The sequence below is a fragment of the Canis aureus genome, chromosome 13 (genome assembly GCF_053574225.1).
Source record: "Canis aureus isolate CA01 chromosome 13, VMU_Caureus_v.1.0, whole genome shotgun sequence".
NCBI lineage: Eukaryota > Metazoa > Chordata > Mammalia > Carnivora > Canidae > Canis > Canis aureus.
In genome coordinates, this window is record NC_135623.1 from 35,268,815 (window position 1) to 35,288,940 (window position 20,126).

At 35.6% G+C, this 20,126-nt stretch overlaps 1 pseudogene across 1 annotated transcript in view; it reads right to left on the reverse strand.

Moving 5' to 3' along the window:
• Positions 1-20,126, reverse strand: part of LOC144281620 (large ribosomal subunit protein eL6 pseudogene) — a 421,773-nt pseudogene that overhangs the window by 180,655 nt on the left and 220,992 nt on the right. The window contains exon 3 of the transcript XR_013350051.1: positions 7,793-7,860. The product of XR_013350051.1 is annotated as a large ribosomal subunit protein eL6 pseudogene (transcript). The remainder of the gene's footprint in view (positions 1-7,792; positions 7,861-20,126) is intronic.

The window sequence follows — 20,126 nt, forward strand, 5'->3', positions numbered from 1 at the left end:
CTTGGAAAAAAATCACTATACATATTCCACACTTAGGGAATAGGAAATATACTCCCTCTCCTTCAGCGTGAGGTCTCTACAAAATTTATTAAAATTCCTCATATTTTTATTTTTTTCTACATGTATGTATTTATTTAGTCATATATTTATATCAGCAGGACTCATGAATATCTATTTTATATTTTAGGTTATAATAAAATACTATTTATTGTTTTGTTGCTCAAATTGTTTTGTGTTTGGTCATTGGGAGCTCATTCAGTTGGCTCCAGTGCTCTTTTAACATATCCCCATTAACTGCCTTTTTTGTTTGTTTATTTGGTTGTGTTGTATGGTGTTTTTTTGTTTTTTTTTTGGGGGGGGGGTTGCATTTCTCTACTTTTTGGCACCATAAGATACTTTATACTCATATAATATAGTTCCCTCTCCAGTTCTTTCCTCTAAGGATCCCTGATTTTCTTTTTTTTAATGCAGAATGATATTAGAAACCAAGATTTGGGTGCTACATGTGCTTCTTGATACTTGGATGCCATTTCTTTTAGGCTATCTCACCTGACAGAGTAAAGAAAGAGCTGTGTGTGTATACTTACCCATATATGTAAACATATATAGATATTTCTATACGTATGCATCTTTGTACTAAATGAAATATGTTCTTATTGATGCTGACAACTCTAATTTATTGCCACATTGATGACTCAAGCCACCTTGCTTTGATTATCCATAAATTCCCACTCTAAGAGTAAGAGACCTGGATTCCAGATAGGAGGCAGGTGGGATGGATCTGCCATCCAGTTACTTAATTTTTTAGTTCAAGAATACATGCATAGCTCTATCAGAATTGTTAACCCTTACCCTCATCAAAAACAACTTTATCAAATGGAATACAGTGCTTATGTAGTTTATTTTGTCATTAGTTATTTCGAAAGTTACTTAGATCAGCTCTTTACTTTTTTCCCCTCTCCCCATCCAGGAAATTTTTTCATATATTGTAATACAGTTAAATTATCTTATCACAGTCTGTAATCTTTCCTGGGATCCTCCAATCTCCCAAAGATTTTTTTTTTTAATTTATACACATTAGGTTCACTCTTTGTGTTGTCAATTCTATGGGTTTGAACAAAAGCATAATATCAATATATCCTCCATTACAATATCTGATAGCATAGTTTCAACACAAAGTTGTTTTTAGTCATTTCAGAAAATCTTTTCTAAATGCTTATCAGGGCTGTTGAAAAGTTTCCTCATAACCCTAAATTTTTTATTCTTTGAAAGATGATTCAAAAATGAAACTACATTTATTATTAATGATATTATTAAAATTATGTTACCATTATTAAGGAAAAATATATGAACTAATTAATACACTGGGCCCTTGAAGTGAATTTTGGACAATGATATCAAGAAACATAAAATTTTGAGTGTTCCAATGAAGTGTTGTGTTATAAAACAAATTTATCACAATTTCAAGAACAGCTTGTATATATCCTATTGCCCCCCCCCAAATAGATCTCTCACATATTGTTTGAACTGGCAATGTAATCAGTTTATAGCTTGAGGATATTTCGAATACAACTTTTGTTTGAACAATATTTTTATTACTTTTGATCTTTGTGCTGACCATGAGTTCATGAGACTTGTGAACAGCATTATGCTTTGCAAGCAACTGGAGAAGCACCTATTTTATTGAATCATACAGTAAGTAATGAAATAACTGATTTATAAAATAGTTTGGAGGAAAAAAATCAAAATGCTATCTCTAAATTTTAACAAACTATGAAACAAGCACAATTAATTCCATAACTCAAAATGTAGGGTTTCATAAGTTTGGGAAGTTCAGATTTGAATAAGCAAATAAATAAAAGATCTATCTCTTAGAAAAATTGTCACTTAGAGAAAATATCTTCCACATTGCCAAAATATTTCTGCATAGGTCACACTATCTACTTTCATTTTTTTGTACCCCAGATTTTTTACCTTAAAAAGTAGCCCCAGGCCTTATATCTTAAAAAAATAACATGATAATAATATAGGTTCTCAAAAAAATAACATGATAATAATATAGGTTCAATTACACAAGACTATACAATGATGCAGGATAGTACTGGATCCCATAGTAGGGATAGGTCAAATTCAATTATTGTTTTCTTTTTTTTTATGTATAAATTTGTTTTTTATTGGTGTTCAATTTTCCAACATATAGAATAACACCTAGTGCTCATCCTGTCACGTGCCCACCTCAGCACTCTTCACCCAGTCATCCCTCTCCCCCCCACCCTCCGCCCACCTCCCCTTCCGCCCCCCCTAGTTCGTTTCCCAGAGTTAGGAGTCTTTCATGTTCTGTCTCCCTTTCTGATATTTCCGACTCATTTTTTCTTGTTTTCTATCCATTTCTTCCTTCTTTCTTTTCTTTTTTTATCTTTTCTTCCTTCAGTATAGAGGTAAAGAAAAAATGGGTGCACATAAATAAACATTCTGAATAGAACTTTCTGTGGATGTTTTAAATTATCACTGTAAAATATGTAGGCTATATATATAATGGGCAGGGAGGCCTACGAATGTTGAAAAGATAAGCATATTAGTTTTGGATATCATGTTATATGATTAATACTCTTAAAATCAATGACTATTATTGAAGTAAAGCAGCATCACCTACCTTGGGTCCAATGAAAAATCAATGATAAACCAAAATTATGAAAAAATAATGAATTATAAGATAATATCAGTTTGGATATGGAAGAGAAAAGCACATAACATCAAAGACATGTGATGTCTCTGAATTCATTTCCTACCATTTTCTCCTTGCTTAATCTACTCTATCATAGCGACCTCTTCACACAAGTTAAACACATTTCTTCCTAAGGGCCTTTGTATTTGCTGTTCCTGTGTCTAGAAAAATAGTCCCTCAGGTATCTGCATACATCACTCCTCAATAACTTTCAGTTTGCTGCCTAAATAGCCCTTTATCAGGAAGCCCTTAGAGGGCCACCATCTATTTCTTAATATAGGCAAATTCTCTACCACCTTATCTCACTTTGTTCCTCTCAGCAGCATGCCTTACCACCACATATACATACTTATTTTCCTATCACCTATCTTTTCTGACTAGAATGAAGGCTATAAGTGGTCATTGTGGCTCATTGGTGTATTACTGTATCTAGAATAGTGTCTGAAAAGAGTGGATATTCATTACATGAATGTTGAATGAACAGACACAGTCCATACAACACTGAAAGTAAAACGAAGGTGAAAAAAGCTTCAGAGCACATCTTTTATGTAGTTGATCATCTTATCCAGACTTGGTAAGGAAATAGGTAAAATATGTGGACTGGGAGATTAGAGGTGAATTGACAACTATATGTCACAAAAATAGATGAAGAAAGCAAAGAATAGTAGATTTAAGAATAGAAGATAGGTTAAGGAAGAAATATTCAGAGCTCTGATTCATCTCTCAGAACTAGATAGGGTTTTGTAATGAAATGTTATAAAAAACATTTTTAGGTATGTAAAATACAGTGAGGAAAAAAGGCAATTCAAGCATATGGAGCAAAGGAACTAAGAAATCTAAATGTCATCATTATGGAAGTAGATGATGAGAGACTGGGAAGCAGTTATTCACTTCATTGAAGCTTAGATAAAGGTTTCTGCATCTTCACAAATAATAGTATTGATGATACTCAGAACAATGGATTGGCACTCTGTGTGAATTTTTAGAAGGCAAGGTTTGTGAATTATGGTGGTAGAACCATGACAGATAAATGGCAATATAAGAAATAAGATAGCTCTAATCCTCTTTTGAAGTGAAAGATGGAATGCTTTTTCTCTTGCTGATTTCATGAGAAGCTGTATTTTTTTTACAGTAAAAGTATCAGTAGTAATACAAGGAAATAAGAATGATTTTAAAAGAAAAAAAATGAGAGATTTTGAAAGCATTTATTCACAAAGGAAAGAAGTCTAAAATGATGTATTTATGAATGGGATTGAGCATTGATTTGGGAAGGTTTCAAGTATAGCAGGAGAAAAAAATTATAGGAAATGATCCTAGAATGGTAATTAAGGGCAAATGGAAATACTGGCTGTGAAAACTCTTTGTAATCTAAAATGCCTTATATAAATGCAAGGGGATAAACTGTACACAAAGATTTAAAAAACATTTTAAATATATTTTGTTGGCCTTTATGCATACCATCTCACATTCCTCTCCCCTGCCTCACTATATTTTAACCACATTGGCTCATTGTTGCTCCCGAAACACACCAAACCCTACTGACCTCAGAATCTTTGCAGTTGCTATCTCTCCATCTGCTTCTTTGACTTCCTGATTTATCTATATGAATGATTCTTTAATCTTATTTAAATATCACCTACTCACTGTGATAAGGTATGGGAGATACCACATTAAATAAGAACCTTCAACTCTAGTGCAAAGTAAGTAAGTAACCAAGTAATACAATAGGGATAGGAATTGAAGGCATACAGAAATTATAAATTACCCAAGCTTTAGAGATGAGAAAGGAATGATCTGGGTTACATTCTAGTGGATGGGTTGAGGTTAGAGACAAGAGATGAAAGGACAGAGGACAGGATGTAAGTGATTCAAAAATGAGAGAGAATATAGCCCATCTGAAGAAATATACAATGGCTGGAGAGCAATAAGGGTGTATGTGTGTTTGTGGGCAGTGAACACTGAAACTATTTTGGGCAAACTCTAAAATAATTTCTCGTAAAAAGTAGGCATTTAAAAAGGCATCAAATTTCCTTTGCTGCTACATCTTAACTAAGCTCTCTATATCTACTCTTGCCCCACAAGTATCTGTCTTCCACTCAGCAACTATAGCAATACTTTTAAAACACAGGTCATATCTCAAACGTACTTTACAACAGAAGATTTGCACTGGTTATTTTCTTTGCCTGGAAGCCTCTTCCCTGAAAATTTCCACAGGCTACTATTTCACTCCATTTTCTGTCTATGTTAACTCCCCAGTGAGGGCTAAACAGATCAGCCTATGTAAAGTATCCCCTTGATCCCCATAAAGACCATTTTATCACCTTCCTTGCTTCTGTGTTCCATCCTCAATATGAACATTAAAAGAGTAGAACATTTATCTTTTTTCTTTCAGTGTAATATCTTCAGTATATACAACAATGCCTGAAACAAAATAGATGCCAAACCCATCTATCTGAATGCATGAACGCATAATCATTCATCTATCATTGAATGAACAGCTACAATAGTAGACATTTATTAAAGTAACTAAGTAATGAACTAATTTATGGGAGAAATGAACAAATTAGGAAAGACATTAGCAAGAGTTATGTATATTAAGTGATTTTGTATTTTGGGTCAAGAAGTTTGCCTTTTATGTTGAGCACCCAATGCAGGGGTGAAATCTGACCAGATTTTAGTTCCTAAAAGATGACCATAGTTATAGGGTAGGAAGTAAATTAAAGGTTAAAATTGGGTCAAGGTAACTAAATAAAAAGGCATATATAATAATGTAGGCAAAAGAGAAGGTGCCTACATAGAAAGTAGTGACAGGAATGGAAAGAAGTGGTCAATTTGTGGAGACATTTTAAATATGACAGTGATTGACTAGTCGGAAGTGGGATAGATATTGAACCAGAGGAAAGAAGTCATCAGTTTAAACAGGATTCAGCTTAGGTGGTTGTACTATTGGTGGAGACATTTATTAGACTCAGAAAAGAGCAAGAATTAGTTGATTAGAGAGAGAATGTGCTTTTGAGTCACACTGCATTTTAAGTGTTGTAGAGAATAAAAATAAACAGTTGAGTAAATAAGAGTGGAGTTTGGGAGAGAAAATCAGAGAAAAAATATCTATTTGACTGTCATTAATATAGAACTGCTAATTGAAGTCAATGGTATTGGTATTCCATCTCAAAGAACAGGGGTAAGGAGGAGAGCTCAGAAGGTAATGCTGATGAGATCACAAGAATATAAGAGACTGGAAAAGAACAAGAAGCCCACAAAAGAGACTGAGAAAAAAGAAGACTGGAAATCAAATTAGAGAGAAATTCAAGAAAGAAGAAATAGCAGCCTCAAAAAATGAAGTCACCAGTCTCAAAATTAAAGGAAAATATAGACAAATGTTTTCATTCTTTTAGCAGCAAAGAGGTTACTGAGATGAGTGAATAGGAGTAGAACACAGATTTTAGGAAGTATAGCAACATGAGGTAAAAAGGTAAAAACCACATATTTAAGTAACTTAATCATAAAGTGGAAAGGAGAGATCAGGTCCTAGATAAAAAGTGATGTCAATTGAAAGGGGGTTATTTTGTGATGGAAGATACTCATGACTGTTAAGACAAAGACAACAAAATAATACACCAAAATTGTAGCTAATACATGAAGGTAAGGATATATTTAATAGACACTGGAACAAGGGATAACAACCAGGGTACAGGTGGAGTTGTTGGCCTTCACTTGAGGAAAGAAATCTATTCATTGTGACAAGATGTTAGGGAGAAAGAAAAAATGAGCTAAAATTTGAGGAAATGTTTACTGAGGGCATTTATTCCAACAAATAGGTGAAATATGTTGAGTATGAGAGGAAAGGTAAGTCATTTGCAGATTGGATGGAAAAAGTTTAAAACAGTAGCTGATAAAAAAAAAGAAGAAGGAAGGAAGGAAGGAAGGAAGGAAGGAAGGAAGGAAGGAAGGAAGGAAGGAAGGAAGGAGAAAGAAAGAAAGAAAAAAAGAAAGAAAGAAAGAAAGAAAGAAAGAAAGAAAGAAAGAAAGAAGAAAGAAAGAAAGAAAGAAAGAGAAAGAAAGAAAGAAAGAAGAAAGAAAGAAAGAAAGAAAAAGAAAGAAAGAAAAGAAAAAGAGAGAGAGAGAGAGAAAGAACAAACCTCACTAAAGAAATCAGAACAATTTCACAGCAGAAACTTGAAAAACAATTAAGGGTAGAGACAGATAATAACACCAATCCGGGGGAACATGTGAATGCCTTGAACACAACACTTAGATGTAGGAGCAGAGAAAAGAGTTATTTGTCGTAGTTAAGCATTTTCACCACAAGTAGAAAATAAAGGCAAAGACAGGAAGGCAAGAAAATGTAAGATATCATTGAAAGTGTAACTGAAGTAATAAACACTGGGACCTAAGCTATGTGGTAAAGGACTTAAGTACAAGAGGGAGGTGATGGATGGGAAGAATGAAAGACATCAAAAGAGTCAAAGTTTAATCAAGTTGATTGAACAAAACCTGAAAAATGATATGATATGACAGCAATTTTTTTTTTTTTGCAGCCTAAAATTTAATCAGCATTCTGGAATAAGATAAAGTGATTAGAGTGGGAGATAAGGGTAATCATTTGAGTGGGTCCTTGTCACAGCTTCTTAAGCTTGACCCCTGCAGATGATGGGACTTCTCTTCATATCTACTTGATTTGAGAAGTACTGGTTTTATGGCAAACTACTACGGTATACCTAAGACTGAAAGGTACCTGAAAATTACTCTAAGCCTACTTAGCATTGTGCAGACTCTCCTTATCAAGCTGCTTCCTGGGATCTAAAGTGCTGATGACAGCTCAAAATTCTATAGGCACTGTCAAACTCATAGAAAAATATTTTGTATTCTTACTGGTATTTCTCTTTGGCAGAGTTCCTAATTCCCACATCTGCTCTTATTCTAGCAAAGTCTATTTCCAACTGGGAGTCTCCGAGTTCTGACACATGATGCCCTTGCTATGTCAGGGAAAATAGAAAGGAGTCGTCTTATTTAAAAAAGAAAAATCTTATCTTGGTTATAAACATATGAAAAGCACATTTCACTTACATTGTAAATCACAGATTTGAGTTAGCTGATGTTCCTTAGTCTCTATATTGCCCTGAGTCTAAAGGAAACTTGGAAAAAAAAAATGGGAAAAGAGGAAAATTGAGTATCGGAATGAAATACTTTTTCTTTAAAAAAGTAAAAGCAAATGGACTCTCTTTAAAAACTAATAACTATTAAATGTTTGTACTCAATGCTAGTTAATTCATAAATTATGTGTAATTCATAATTCATAAATCATAGGAAATATAAATCCATGTTTGTAGGTTGATATTGTACATATTATATATACTATATATTACTATTTAAATACTATTATTAATATGTATGTATATGCATTTATTTCAATTACGAAAATCAATTGAAATTGATAATTAAATTAAAATTTTATTTTTTTTCATTTGTCATCTTGGTGACAGCTCCAGATGAATATATCAGTCATATTTCTTTTTTTTGTAATTTATTTTTTATTGGTGTTCAATTTACCAACATACAGAATAATCCCCAGTGCCTGTCACCCATTCACTCCCACCCCCCGCCCTCCTCCCCTTCTACCATATTTCTTAATTGCAACAACAGGAACTAATTTAATTAATAAGCCCCCCCCCCAAAAAAAAGGCAATGCATTACTAGAGATCCCAGATAGTTTACAGAATATCAAGAGGAAAAATGCCCTAAATTATGCCACAGTGGCCAAAAGACACAAATATTGTAGCTACTGAACAACTATAGTGCTGATTACACCACCAGCCCTAGAAACTATATTACCCATTCAGTTACCAAGTCTTCCCCCTTTGGAAACTGACACAGATTAACCACTGTTTCTGCTCTTAATTTAAGGGATCTGGTAATTCAAGTCCCTATTTGTCTGCATCACTAGTTTATGTCTAAACTGTGCTGGCAGATACATCAGGTTACTAAAGCCCTAGTCGCAATGATCCACACTAGATACAAAGAGCCTAGGAAAGTAGATTCCCTTTGTAGAATCCCATTTCACTTTGTTTACACTGAAACTTTCTTTCTTCTTTCTTTCTTTCTCTTTCTTTCTTTCTTTTTTTCTTTTGAGAGTGCAAGGGCATGAGGGGGGTGGTGCAGGGGGTGCAGAAGGAAAGGTAGGGAGAGAATCTCAAGCAGGCTCTGCATCCAACACAGAGCCCAAAGCAGGGCTAGAGCTTAGGACCCTGAGATCATGGCCTGAGCCAAAGACAAGAGTCAGACACTTACCCAACTGAGACACTTGGGTGCCCCTGAAACGCCTCTATTTCATTTGGTCAAGAAAATATATATCATAAGACCTTATTCTGATAATTCTAATCTTTCCATCCTATCGATTCATAGAATTCAGGAGTAAGCAGAAGTTTAAAAAAAAAAAAAAAAAGTTAAAAAAAAAAAAGTTTACCTTTTCCAAAGGAGACAGACTTTTAAATTTTTCTTTCAATCTCTAAAATCAACATATTATGACTTGAAAACAAATAAATATGGGAGAATTATAGGTATGTTTATATATTCCTGAACACATAAGAGATTTATTCTGAAAATTCCATAATTTTATGAATTGTTAATTAATAGATTATAATACCTTTTCCCTCTTTTCCAACCACATGTTTTCCTCTACCCAAACAAGAAGTTAAAAACTGGCCAAGCAAATAAAAACTACTCCAGTTATTCTACTCACAGTCACTTAATGCAAGAAATCCGTTAAACAAGTTTCAAAGAACTTTAAAACAGAAAGGGAACACTGCCCTGACAAATATATAGTAACTGCAGGAAATAGCTACCACCCACAGGGATGGCGAAAAAAAGAAGAAATTAGTGTTATTAGAACCTAGGATCCTGGAAGAGAAGATCCGCAGAGCTGGGACACAGGACATTAAGGGAATTGCCTGGCTGGTGCTGCTACCTCTGAAAGAACACAATGAGGCTAGTTCTGGGAGTATCAAAGGGGGAAAATGATAATAATTAAAAATAAATAAAACAAGAAGTAAGCCAACTGCTGCTGCCAAGGTGAAAGGTCACTCTTGGCTTTCTAGTTTCCCTCTAACTAGAACCCTTACTGGTAGAAAATAGGGAACCCACTGGGAAATGAAAAATGTAGTTTGCAGAAACACAGCTCTAATATCATAAAGCCATAAAGGGAGAGCCTGGATCTCAGAGATAATAGCTTAGTAACTAACAACACCTTTTTCTAATTGAATGGGGTAATATATAGCTGATGTTCTTTAATTTTATCAAACCAAAAATAATTTTACTTTTCTAAATGTTTTACAGATTTTAACCATTTGTGGTTCTGAAGATACTCTAAATATAGGAAAATAATTTGATTTCTAAAAGTAGTTAAACTTCAACCATTTTCCATAGGAGATGGAAATGTGTAGAGTGGACCTTACTTTCAGGTCTAGCTTTCTTGCTTATGTATTATACATCTTGGATCACTTATTAACTTCTCTGCCTCCAAGTATTTTTATATGTAAAATGTGATTTACAGATATCTTCCAGGTTTTTCACAGAGGCATTATGAGGATTGAATTAGAAAACATATGTTAATTATTTTTTGATAAAGTAAACAAATATTATTGTGAAAAACCATACAAATATTTGGGTACAAAATGGCATTGACTTTCTCTCCATTCTATTCCAGGTATCAGTGAAATCTCTTATGCAAAAGACCATAATCCCAGAGACAGAACTGTTGAGAAATGTCTGCTCAGAATACTCAAGATGAGAAGATCCTGCAGGGTAATTTGTAAACATGCAACCTGGCTAGAAAGTATAGCACCTGTGGTAGTATAGCCCATTAATTCTCAGAATTTTAGATGAAAAAAAAAAAAAAAGATTATAGGCAAAGTGAAGGTGCTGTGTAGAAAAGGAACAACTAATTTGCCACTTTTACTAATAGGGATCAGTAGAATTTCAAAACAGTGGCAAAAGATGCTTTAAGAATGATTTTATGGTTGTGGCCAGAAGAACATCCATAGTGTAGAAGAGAGAAAAAAAAATTCTACTACAGAACTCTGTCCCTTATGAAGATAAATGCAAAAATTCTAAACTAGATTTTAGCAAATAGTATTCAGTAGTATATAAAAATGATAAAACATCAGGACTAAATAGGGCTTATCCCATGAATGCAAGACTGTTTTCAAATTTATTTTTTTTTAAAGATTTTTATTTACCTATTCATGAGAGACACAGAGAGAGGCAGAGGGAGGAGCAGACTCCATGCAGGGAGCCTGATGTGGGACTCAATCCCAGCACCCCGGGATCACACCCTGAGCCAAAGGCAGGAGCTCAACCACTGAGCCAGCCAGGCATCTCCAAATATAAAATTAATATTATTCACCATATTAGTAATCTCAAAAGAGGAAACTACATTATCATCCCATTAAATTCAGAAAAATCAGTTGGCAAAATCCAACATCCATTCTGGAAAGAAAAAACTAATTAATAATAGAAGAGAATTTTCTTTTCTTTTCTTCTCTTTTTTTTTTTTTGAAAGATTTTATTTATTTATTCATGAGAGGCACAGAGAGACAGAGAGACAGAGAGACAGAGAGACAGGGACACAGGCAAAGGGAGAAACAGGCTCCATGCAGGGAGCCTGATGTGGGACTTGATCCCTGGACTCCAGGATCAGGCCTTAGGCCAAAGGCAGGCACTAAACTGCTGAGCCACCCAGGGATCCCCTTAAATGCTCATTTAAAAAAGGCTAACATAAAATAGAACATACACCTAAAAATGAACACTAAAACCATAAAACTACTAGAAAAAAAAATGAGAAAAACTGGGTAACCTTAGGTTTGGCAAAGATTTCTTAGATAATAGTACAAAAGGAGAAAATGATATATTGTACTTCAACGAAATTAAAATATTTGCTTTTCAAAAGATGCTGTTAATAGAGACTAGCTACAGACTGAGTAAAAACATATGTAAAATATGTCTGAAAAGGCACTTACACATAAATAACTTTTGAAAAAAGACAAACTAAACTAATGTAGACAAAATATTTGATACCTTATCAAATAAAATATTTGGATGGCAAGTAAGCATATGGAAAGATACTTAACATCATTTATAGCCATTATTTTTTTTTTAATTTTTTTTATTTATTTATGATAGTCACAGAGAGAGAGAGAGGCGCAGAGACACAGGCAGAGGGAGAAGCAGGCTCCATGCACCGGGAGCCCGATGTGGGATTCGATCCCGGGTCTCCAGGATCACGCCCTGGGCCAAAGGCAGGCGCCAAACCGCTGCGCCACCCAGGGATCCTTTTTTTTTTTTTTTTTTTTTTTCATTTATAGCCATTATTAATCTTATATTACTGTGCAAAACAATAGAGCTAAATTATCTAGCACATGATTAAGCAGAACCAATTCTGTGGAAAGATAAGTATAGAACCAGAGGTGATGGAATATCCAGAAATCATGGAGAGGAATTTGGATTTTCAGAGGATAAAGACAGGGGTGACTCGAACCAATCTTATCGCATCTTTTCCGTATCTTAAAGTCAGGGGAATTCATGTTTGCACTAGATTAGATGCATATAGACATAGGAAAAAATATCACAATTGGCCATAATTAGATCTATGGAAGTGATTATGATCGATTTGTATTGTCTTATTGGTACTTCTCTGTATATTCCATACTTATTACAGTAAAACTATCTCATTTTATAATTAAAATGTTTTTCAAATATGTCTAAATATAGACATATACTCCAAACAAACAACAATGTACTAAATTATCATTAGCATTTTAGAGACTAAAGTTGGTGATTCTGTAATCTTACAATAAATGTGAACACATATAAAAATCCAAGGGTGATTTTATTTTCTGCTTTGATAGGAGACATAAAGAAAGTAGCACCATCCAAACAATTTCACTAATTACTTTCATTTTATTAACAATAAGTAAGAACTTTTGAGATTGATAGAATGACAAAGCAAAGGTGAAGGGCACAATCAGTCTTGGTAAACATTTATCAAGATTACATTGCAAATCAATTAAAATTACTGTTTAAATCAGTACAGTTCATCTCCTTGGAATGAAAGGACACATTGAGAATACAAGGGCCACACTCAATTTGTATGTGTTCTCAATGCAAGACAGAGAGAATACAGAAGAAAGGGATGAATGGTAAAAGGGCAATCAGCTTGTAGCCAATACTTGATGATGAACAACTGAGTAGAAGTAGTAAGCCTATTTACAAAAATTAGATTTTTCATGAATTTAAAAAATGTAATTGTTGCAACATAAAGAACAAGTTCATTACAAAACAATATGAGTTGTTCTTTGATCTGATTACTTTGCTATATTTAAGAGTTCATCAAGACATTTAAAGTATGAATTTAGGTTATCAGTCAACAAGAAAAGGTCATCAGCTCAAGCCTGCAGACTCTTTTACACAAAGGATTTTCCAAGAGGATCCTGATGAAACATCACTGTTCAGCCACAAAAGATGAGTAGGCAGGACCAGCTGTGTGATTATATGACCTGCGCAGTTGCTCAGTACCCTGAATTTAGCGTGGCTCACACCTGGCTTAAGTTCTGCTGTCATTCTCTTAAAATTCTTAATACTTTCTACACAAGAAGTCCGATATTTTTGTATTTTTGTTTTGTGCTGAACCTTGAAAATTAGGTAGTCCATCCTGAGAGTCATAGTAACTAAATTAAAACTGAGGAGGTAAAGAAGAAAGAAATTCCAGGAAAAAAAAAGAAAGAAGAAGAAAGAAAGGAAAGGAAAAGAAAGAAAAAAGAAAAAAAAGAAAAGAAAAAAAGAAAAGAAAAGAAAGAAAAGAAAAGAAAAGAAAAGAAAGAAAAGAAAAGAAAAGAAAAGAAAAGAAAAGAAAAGAAAAGAAGAAAAGGAATTCCATATATGTAAAGGTCATAAAGTGTTATATGGGTTCATGAAAATAAAAATAACTCTGTATTCCTAAAGATCAAAAGGGAAAATTGTACTTGGCAAGGCCAGTACCACAGAAAACCAAATCCTTAAGAGCCTTTTAGGTCAACTTACAAATTTTGTTTTAGTTCAAGTCTTCTAGAAAGCAGATGCCAAGACAGAACTAGAAGTGCAAGAGACTTAGTGGGAAAAAATGCCTGTAAAAATTTACAGTATTCAGGAAAAGCCTTCAGACCACTACACAGAACTAACATTTGGAGAAAAGGAGGATTGATTGTACAGGAATAAAGATTGCAGTGCAGCTTCAGTAGAGTTGATGTAGGCTGTAGGAGCCCCAGAGCATGGATTGCCCTTTAGAGGAATAAGAATGGTCCAGTTCTAACATCCTCACTATGTTCAGTCACTAGCCATCAGCATCGTGGGGACAGAGTCACCTTGGCGAGAACCTTGAGACAGATCTTATAGGTGAATGCTGTCAGCTAATGCCACTCCTCACAGTAGGTTCTCTCCTGAAAAAAAGATCTGAGTGCAGTTTCAGAGGTGTGAACTTGGTCTTCCAGAATTTAATGATTCTTATTACACGAGCCAAACTTCCAATATGTGGATTATCCAATGACCAGTATGTGATTCCAATCATACACGTAGATACTGGCAAAATGACCAAATGGTGGATCTATTGACACTGTGGATCCAGAGTAAGCTGAATTTTAGCTAGAAATTCATTTGTTACCTGACCATCGCATGTCCTCAGTCTAGCAGGAAGCTACAATGATGCTTTGTATCTTCAAGTATCCATGCCAACTAAGTTCCTGAGTCTAATTGTTTCTTAAATGTTGGGATATTCCACTTTCTCCAGGATTCAATCAACCAGTAAATTGCCATGGGTACCAATATTGAGAGAATCTTTATAATATGTCCTTACTGTGGTGCTACAGTTATTCTTGTAAACCTACACATCTTTTTTGTCAGTGTTATGCAGACCTTAAAATTGGGATTGTGACTTTATATTGAGGCAACTGTCCTTATTGCTCCTACCTCCTTGACTTTTTCTGATCAGTAGATGCTAAATAGAACCCTAAGTGACTGCCCTTGTATTTGTCTGTAGGGATCCCATGTTATATCGATCTCCACAATGACTTGCACAAGATCTCTTGGCTATCCATTGTTTATGCAAATCACTATAAAAACTGTAGATCCGTGCCTTCTGGTGGTTAAGCATCACCACCACCACTTGACATCTGTTGTTTTGGGCGTCCTCAATCCTCATTGCGTCATTTAATAAGACAAGTTATTTATTTATTTTTTTAAAGATTGTATTCTTTCCTGAGAGACACAGAGAGAGAGGCAGAGACACAGGCAGAGGGAGAAACAGGCTCCATGTAGGGAGCCCGATGTGGAATTCGATCATGGATCTCCGGATCACGCCCTGATCCAAAGGCAGATGCTTTACCATTGAGCCACCCAGGTGTCCCAACGAGACAAGTTCTTTTTCTTTTTATCTTTTTTTAATTTTATTTTATTTATTTATTCATGAGAGACACACAGAGGGAGGCAGAGATAGCCAGAGGGAGGAGGCAGCTCAGGTACTATAACTATTTCAACTTGTCCATATTCTTAAACTGTTTTTATCCTTTCCTCTACCATGTGGCATTGCTCAGTGTTAGCCTCTTCTTTCTCTATTCTCCTATGATCCACTCTAGCCATAAATTTTCTCTATCATGTGGGCTACTTGACAGGAGGTTAAAACCCATGTCTCAGATAAGTGCCTCTCAATTAATTCTTGCTCATCGAGTCTACATAAACTGGTGATGTCTTGAATATTGTTAGCTTCTCCTTACTGATACCTGTGTCCTCCTCTGCTTGTCATTTTGGATTGAGTCCAAGTCTCTCTCTCTCTCTCTCTCAATTCTGTATGTTCTCTTCTTTCTCATATGTATTCCATCACTGATTCAGGAAAAACATGTGCCCTCTTCCTTAATAATCTCAAAAGGTTCAGAAATCATTTGGCTGATCTATCAGCTAGAAGCCGTTCTCTGCCCCCTTAGATTTACTAAGTGGAAGTTAAATCTGCCTCCAACCATGGTGGACAGATATTAAACTCTCTCATAGGCTCTCTGAAGTTCTTATCTCTTGTCCTGGTATAAGGAAGTAGGGGATTTACCTCTCTTTTGGATGAGGGCAGGGAGGGGTAATCACATCATTATACCAATTCTCTTTAAATAAATTGTCCTCAGCATGCCTAGTGGCTCAGTCAGTTAAGTGTCTGATTCTTGGTTTCACCACAGGTCATGAAAGATCATGGGTCTTTGGAAGGAGCCCCATGAAGGGTTCTGTTCTCAATGAGTCTGCTTGAAAGATTTCCTCTGCCCCCTCCTCATCCAAATAAATACATAAATCAAAAAAAAAAAAAAAAAAAGCTTCCTTTTCAAATTCTCTCCAATCTTCTTCCCCAGATCCTTTCATAATGTCTGTAGGTTTGAAGACTTTTGAGAGTGTCCTAAGCCCTTCCCTAACAATCATCAAACGTATCAATGCCAACTAAAATGTTGGGTTAACTAGATTAGTACCTCATTCAGATAATCATATGCACTATATCTTGGTATTTCAAGATATTGCAAATTTAACATCCAGTTACAGTTACATGGAGTGATTTTAGCACTTTCAGTTAAGTGACAGATTGCAGTGAGTGTGAGGTGAAAAATGAAGAAAGTAAGAGTAACATACTTTGTTAAGAGTTCTGTTTCTTGATGGGGATGAATAGGACAGTCTAGAGGGGTAGTGAAGTTATAGAAGTAAGACTGTTGTATTTGGTTTTATGGTTAAAATGTAATTCAATGTTAAAGGATTTTGAAAAGATGCAAAGAGAGATTGATGATAAACAGAGAGAAGATAATAGATAGTCCACAATCCTTACAAATGTAGAAGAGTCCTGGTAGAGAGATAAGCTTTAGAAAGGAAAAGACAAGGAGAAAAAGGAAAAGACAGGTCAGGTAGAGGTAAAACAACTACATAGGACTGGTGCCTTTTCCTCTTTGATTTCTTCTTTCTCTGTAAATTAGAAGTTGAGGACATCTCAAGAGAGTGAAAGATAATTTTGAGGAGAACTTGAAATATGCTCCATAGAGTTTGGGAACATATATGAATTACCTATTTTATTCTTCTCTTCTGGGAAAAAAACAAACAAACAAACAAAAAAACTGCATGCAGGAAGTTGCCTGGAGCTGTCAGTGAGGAGTGAAGATGGGAACAGCTGATCAAACTACACACTCACCATTTTACATTGTGTGAGTTCTACATGTCACATCATGTGTGAGCCCCTTAGGGGGAAGAAAACAGGTGTTTATAGTTTGGCTGATGTGAGCAGCTTACATTTGAGAGAGCTGTTTCCCTGAAAAAGTGACATAGTAGGGTCCTTTGACGGTAGGACCTGAGAGATGGGGTACAATCATAAAGATAGTTAGAGTAATGGTCTCTTAAAGAGTGTAAGCATGGAAAGGTGTCTCTGCAAAACTCACAAATGTATCTCTGTGGAATAGCTTGGATGCCTGCCATGATAGAGAGCATCAATAAGAGTCAGTCAGGAGAGAGTTAAAAATAGCATTAACAATATAACAATATTTAGTCCTTCCATTCTACCCTTTTCCCCCCACACTGGCCTTTTGATTTACACAGAGTAAGGGCTTAATATCTATGACATTGGACTCTTTTTTTTTTTTTTTTTTTGAAACTCATCTTATGCTTAAAAATTAGCACAAAGCTACAGGATCATACCAGCAGTGGAGGGAGTTTGACCAAAAGGATGGGAGTGAAACCAGATGAACATGGTAGAAAGCATTAATGGGAGAAACACAGAACCACTTTCTTTGTTTACCCCTTTAGCCCTTTCAATAAACTCTTTACGTTCATACTATTTAACCTGCACTGCTGACTAAAAATACCCAGATAATTATCTAAGTTTGCATATAAGTTTTATAAGAAAATGAAAAGAATTTCCAACATAAAAAATTGAAACTGTCCATATTTCCCTTCCCCAAATCTTAAAAGAGAGGTATAATTTTGCTAGCTAAACATAGATGGTTGGGTTAAGACAGAGCAGGGGAAGATTCCAAGTAAAGTTTAGTGTGAATAAAGGAAGTAAACATATATAATATGGCTCTATTTTGTCTAGAGCATTTAGGCAAGGCTTGAGCCATAGAAACCTGAGCAAGGCAAAAGGGTCACAGCATCCACTGAGCTGAATGCAAACAAACTCATTAAGTGAGCTACCCTGAAATAGCCATAAGTCCTAACTGACCAATGACAACCAAGCAGAGTTCCTAAAATTAACTAAAAAGGGAAAATCCCCTACATCCTCATTCCTCCTCACTCTGCTCTATAACTGTGGTCTCTCACCACTGCCTCATGGCAGACAGTCTCTCCTTTGCTGTGCTGCCCCTTGCTCCCTGGCAATGTATTCAATAAACCTTTATCTCTTTTGTTCTGCCTCCTATGAATTCTGTAACTTTCTTTAACTGCCTGTGCTGCCGGCCTCTCCATCCAATCAGGACACTCCTATAGAGCAGAGCTCAGCAAACTGTTTTCAGTAAAGGACCAGAAAGTATTTTAAGCTCTGCGAGTCAAATGGCCTGTATTGTATAGACTCAACTCTGCCACTGTAGAGCAAAAGCAGCCATAGACAATACCTAAATACATGGGTGTGGCTGCATTTCAATAAGGTTCTATTTGCAAAAACAAAGAGTGGGCTCGATTTGGCCCACAAATCATAAAACACTGACCCCTCTTCTAGAGCATAGAGACAAGAAGAGCTAAGCAATAGAGGCTGTGTAATGAGATGCTTCCTTTTATTACTAAGATTAGAGCTTCATTTTGGTGACAGTGTGGGCGAGGTGATGGGCAATAGTGATTAGGATGTGAAAACTCTGGGAAAGATTCCTCTCTGTTCAGATATTTGTAACATAAGCCAACTAATTTATCTCCAAGCGTGCTCCTATTCCTTCTATCAATCAATGGCATCACATTTTATTAATTAAGATAAATTAGAACAACCTTATCTTCATTTGTCTAGTCTTCATAGCTTACCTTACCTCCATGCCCTAAAAGCATCAGTAAGCTTAGGGAAGATATTTGATACGACAAAATATCAAGAGCTTTTATAGGCTGAGAAATCAGGATAGACAATATAAAGAAATCAGTGATTCAAAGGTCTTGGTGCTGTCTCAGGAAATTTGCTCATGGAAAACAGGAGAAATGGAAGGAATAGTTGCCCTCCACAACTCCATCTATTTGGTGACCTGTCTTGCTGTGAAATGCAAAGAGGATGGTTATTAGGGGGGAAAATTGGAAGTTGCTATAAGAGAAGAGATCTGATGGATAGTCATTCTCAGAGAAGGTCTGCAGGAGTGAGTTTTCAGCAAATCTGGAAACTGATCACCAGCTAGGATAAGCAAGAACATGAAATTTTCTTATCCTTTCTACAGGGAAAGAGATAAAAAACAAAAACCTTATCAGTATAATTACCACTAGCTCCGGAGTGATACCAGAAAATGTGAATCCCTGAAAATGTGTCAGGTGTTGGGGAGAGATTTTAGGGAAGAGAAGAGATATTAAATAGGTTTAGCAGAAATTGCAATCTATAATTTTCAGAACTGGGCAAATTCAATGCCAAACACAGGGTCTATGAGAGCACCATTTGCTGTCTAGTGGCCTTTCCTGAATCCAGCGGGACATGGGCCAGTCTGAGAACCTTGAGAAATTCCTTGGGACAGAATGAGTGACCACAGCTGTATGGCCCAACATCTACCAGAAGCTTGCCCTGCTAAGGAGTCAGAGGAGAGTGAGGAAATGAGAATGATTTATCCCAGAGAGCCTTTGCTGAGCCAGAGAGAAAAGCTGACCCTGAAAACCTGGATAAAAGATTAGTTGCTATATTTGCACATAAATAGTCTTGAACATGTGCTGCTACCAGATCCTCACACCAAAGATCTTAAGGAGATATTTATAACTATTAAACCAGGCTCCTACCCTCTCAGGGAATCTGGGAAATAGGGGTGGACCTTGAGAAAGACATTCCACTGGTTGTAAAACTGACACAAAGCTTTTAATAAGATTTGCCTATCAAAGGGGCAGAGACACAATTTACAATTGCAAGTTCTCAAAAGTAAATGTTCTAAGAAAAGGGAGGTCAAGGGCCTAAAGGCAAAAAAAGAGGCCTTCTTGGACAGCTTCCAGAAAGAACTTCTCTGACACACCTTGATTTCAGACTTTTTAGCCCCAAAACTATAAGAGAATAAATTTCTTTTTTTTTTTTAAGACACTTAATTTGTGGTAATTTGTTACAACAACCCTAGTAAATTATATAATGCTCTGCCACTGAAGATACCTCTGGGTTAGTGATGGTGGTGGATTGTCACTTTGGTTCCAAGAAGACACAGAAAATCTGAGT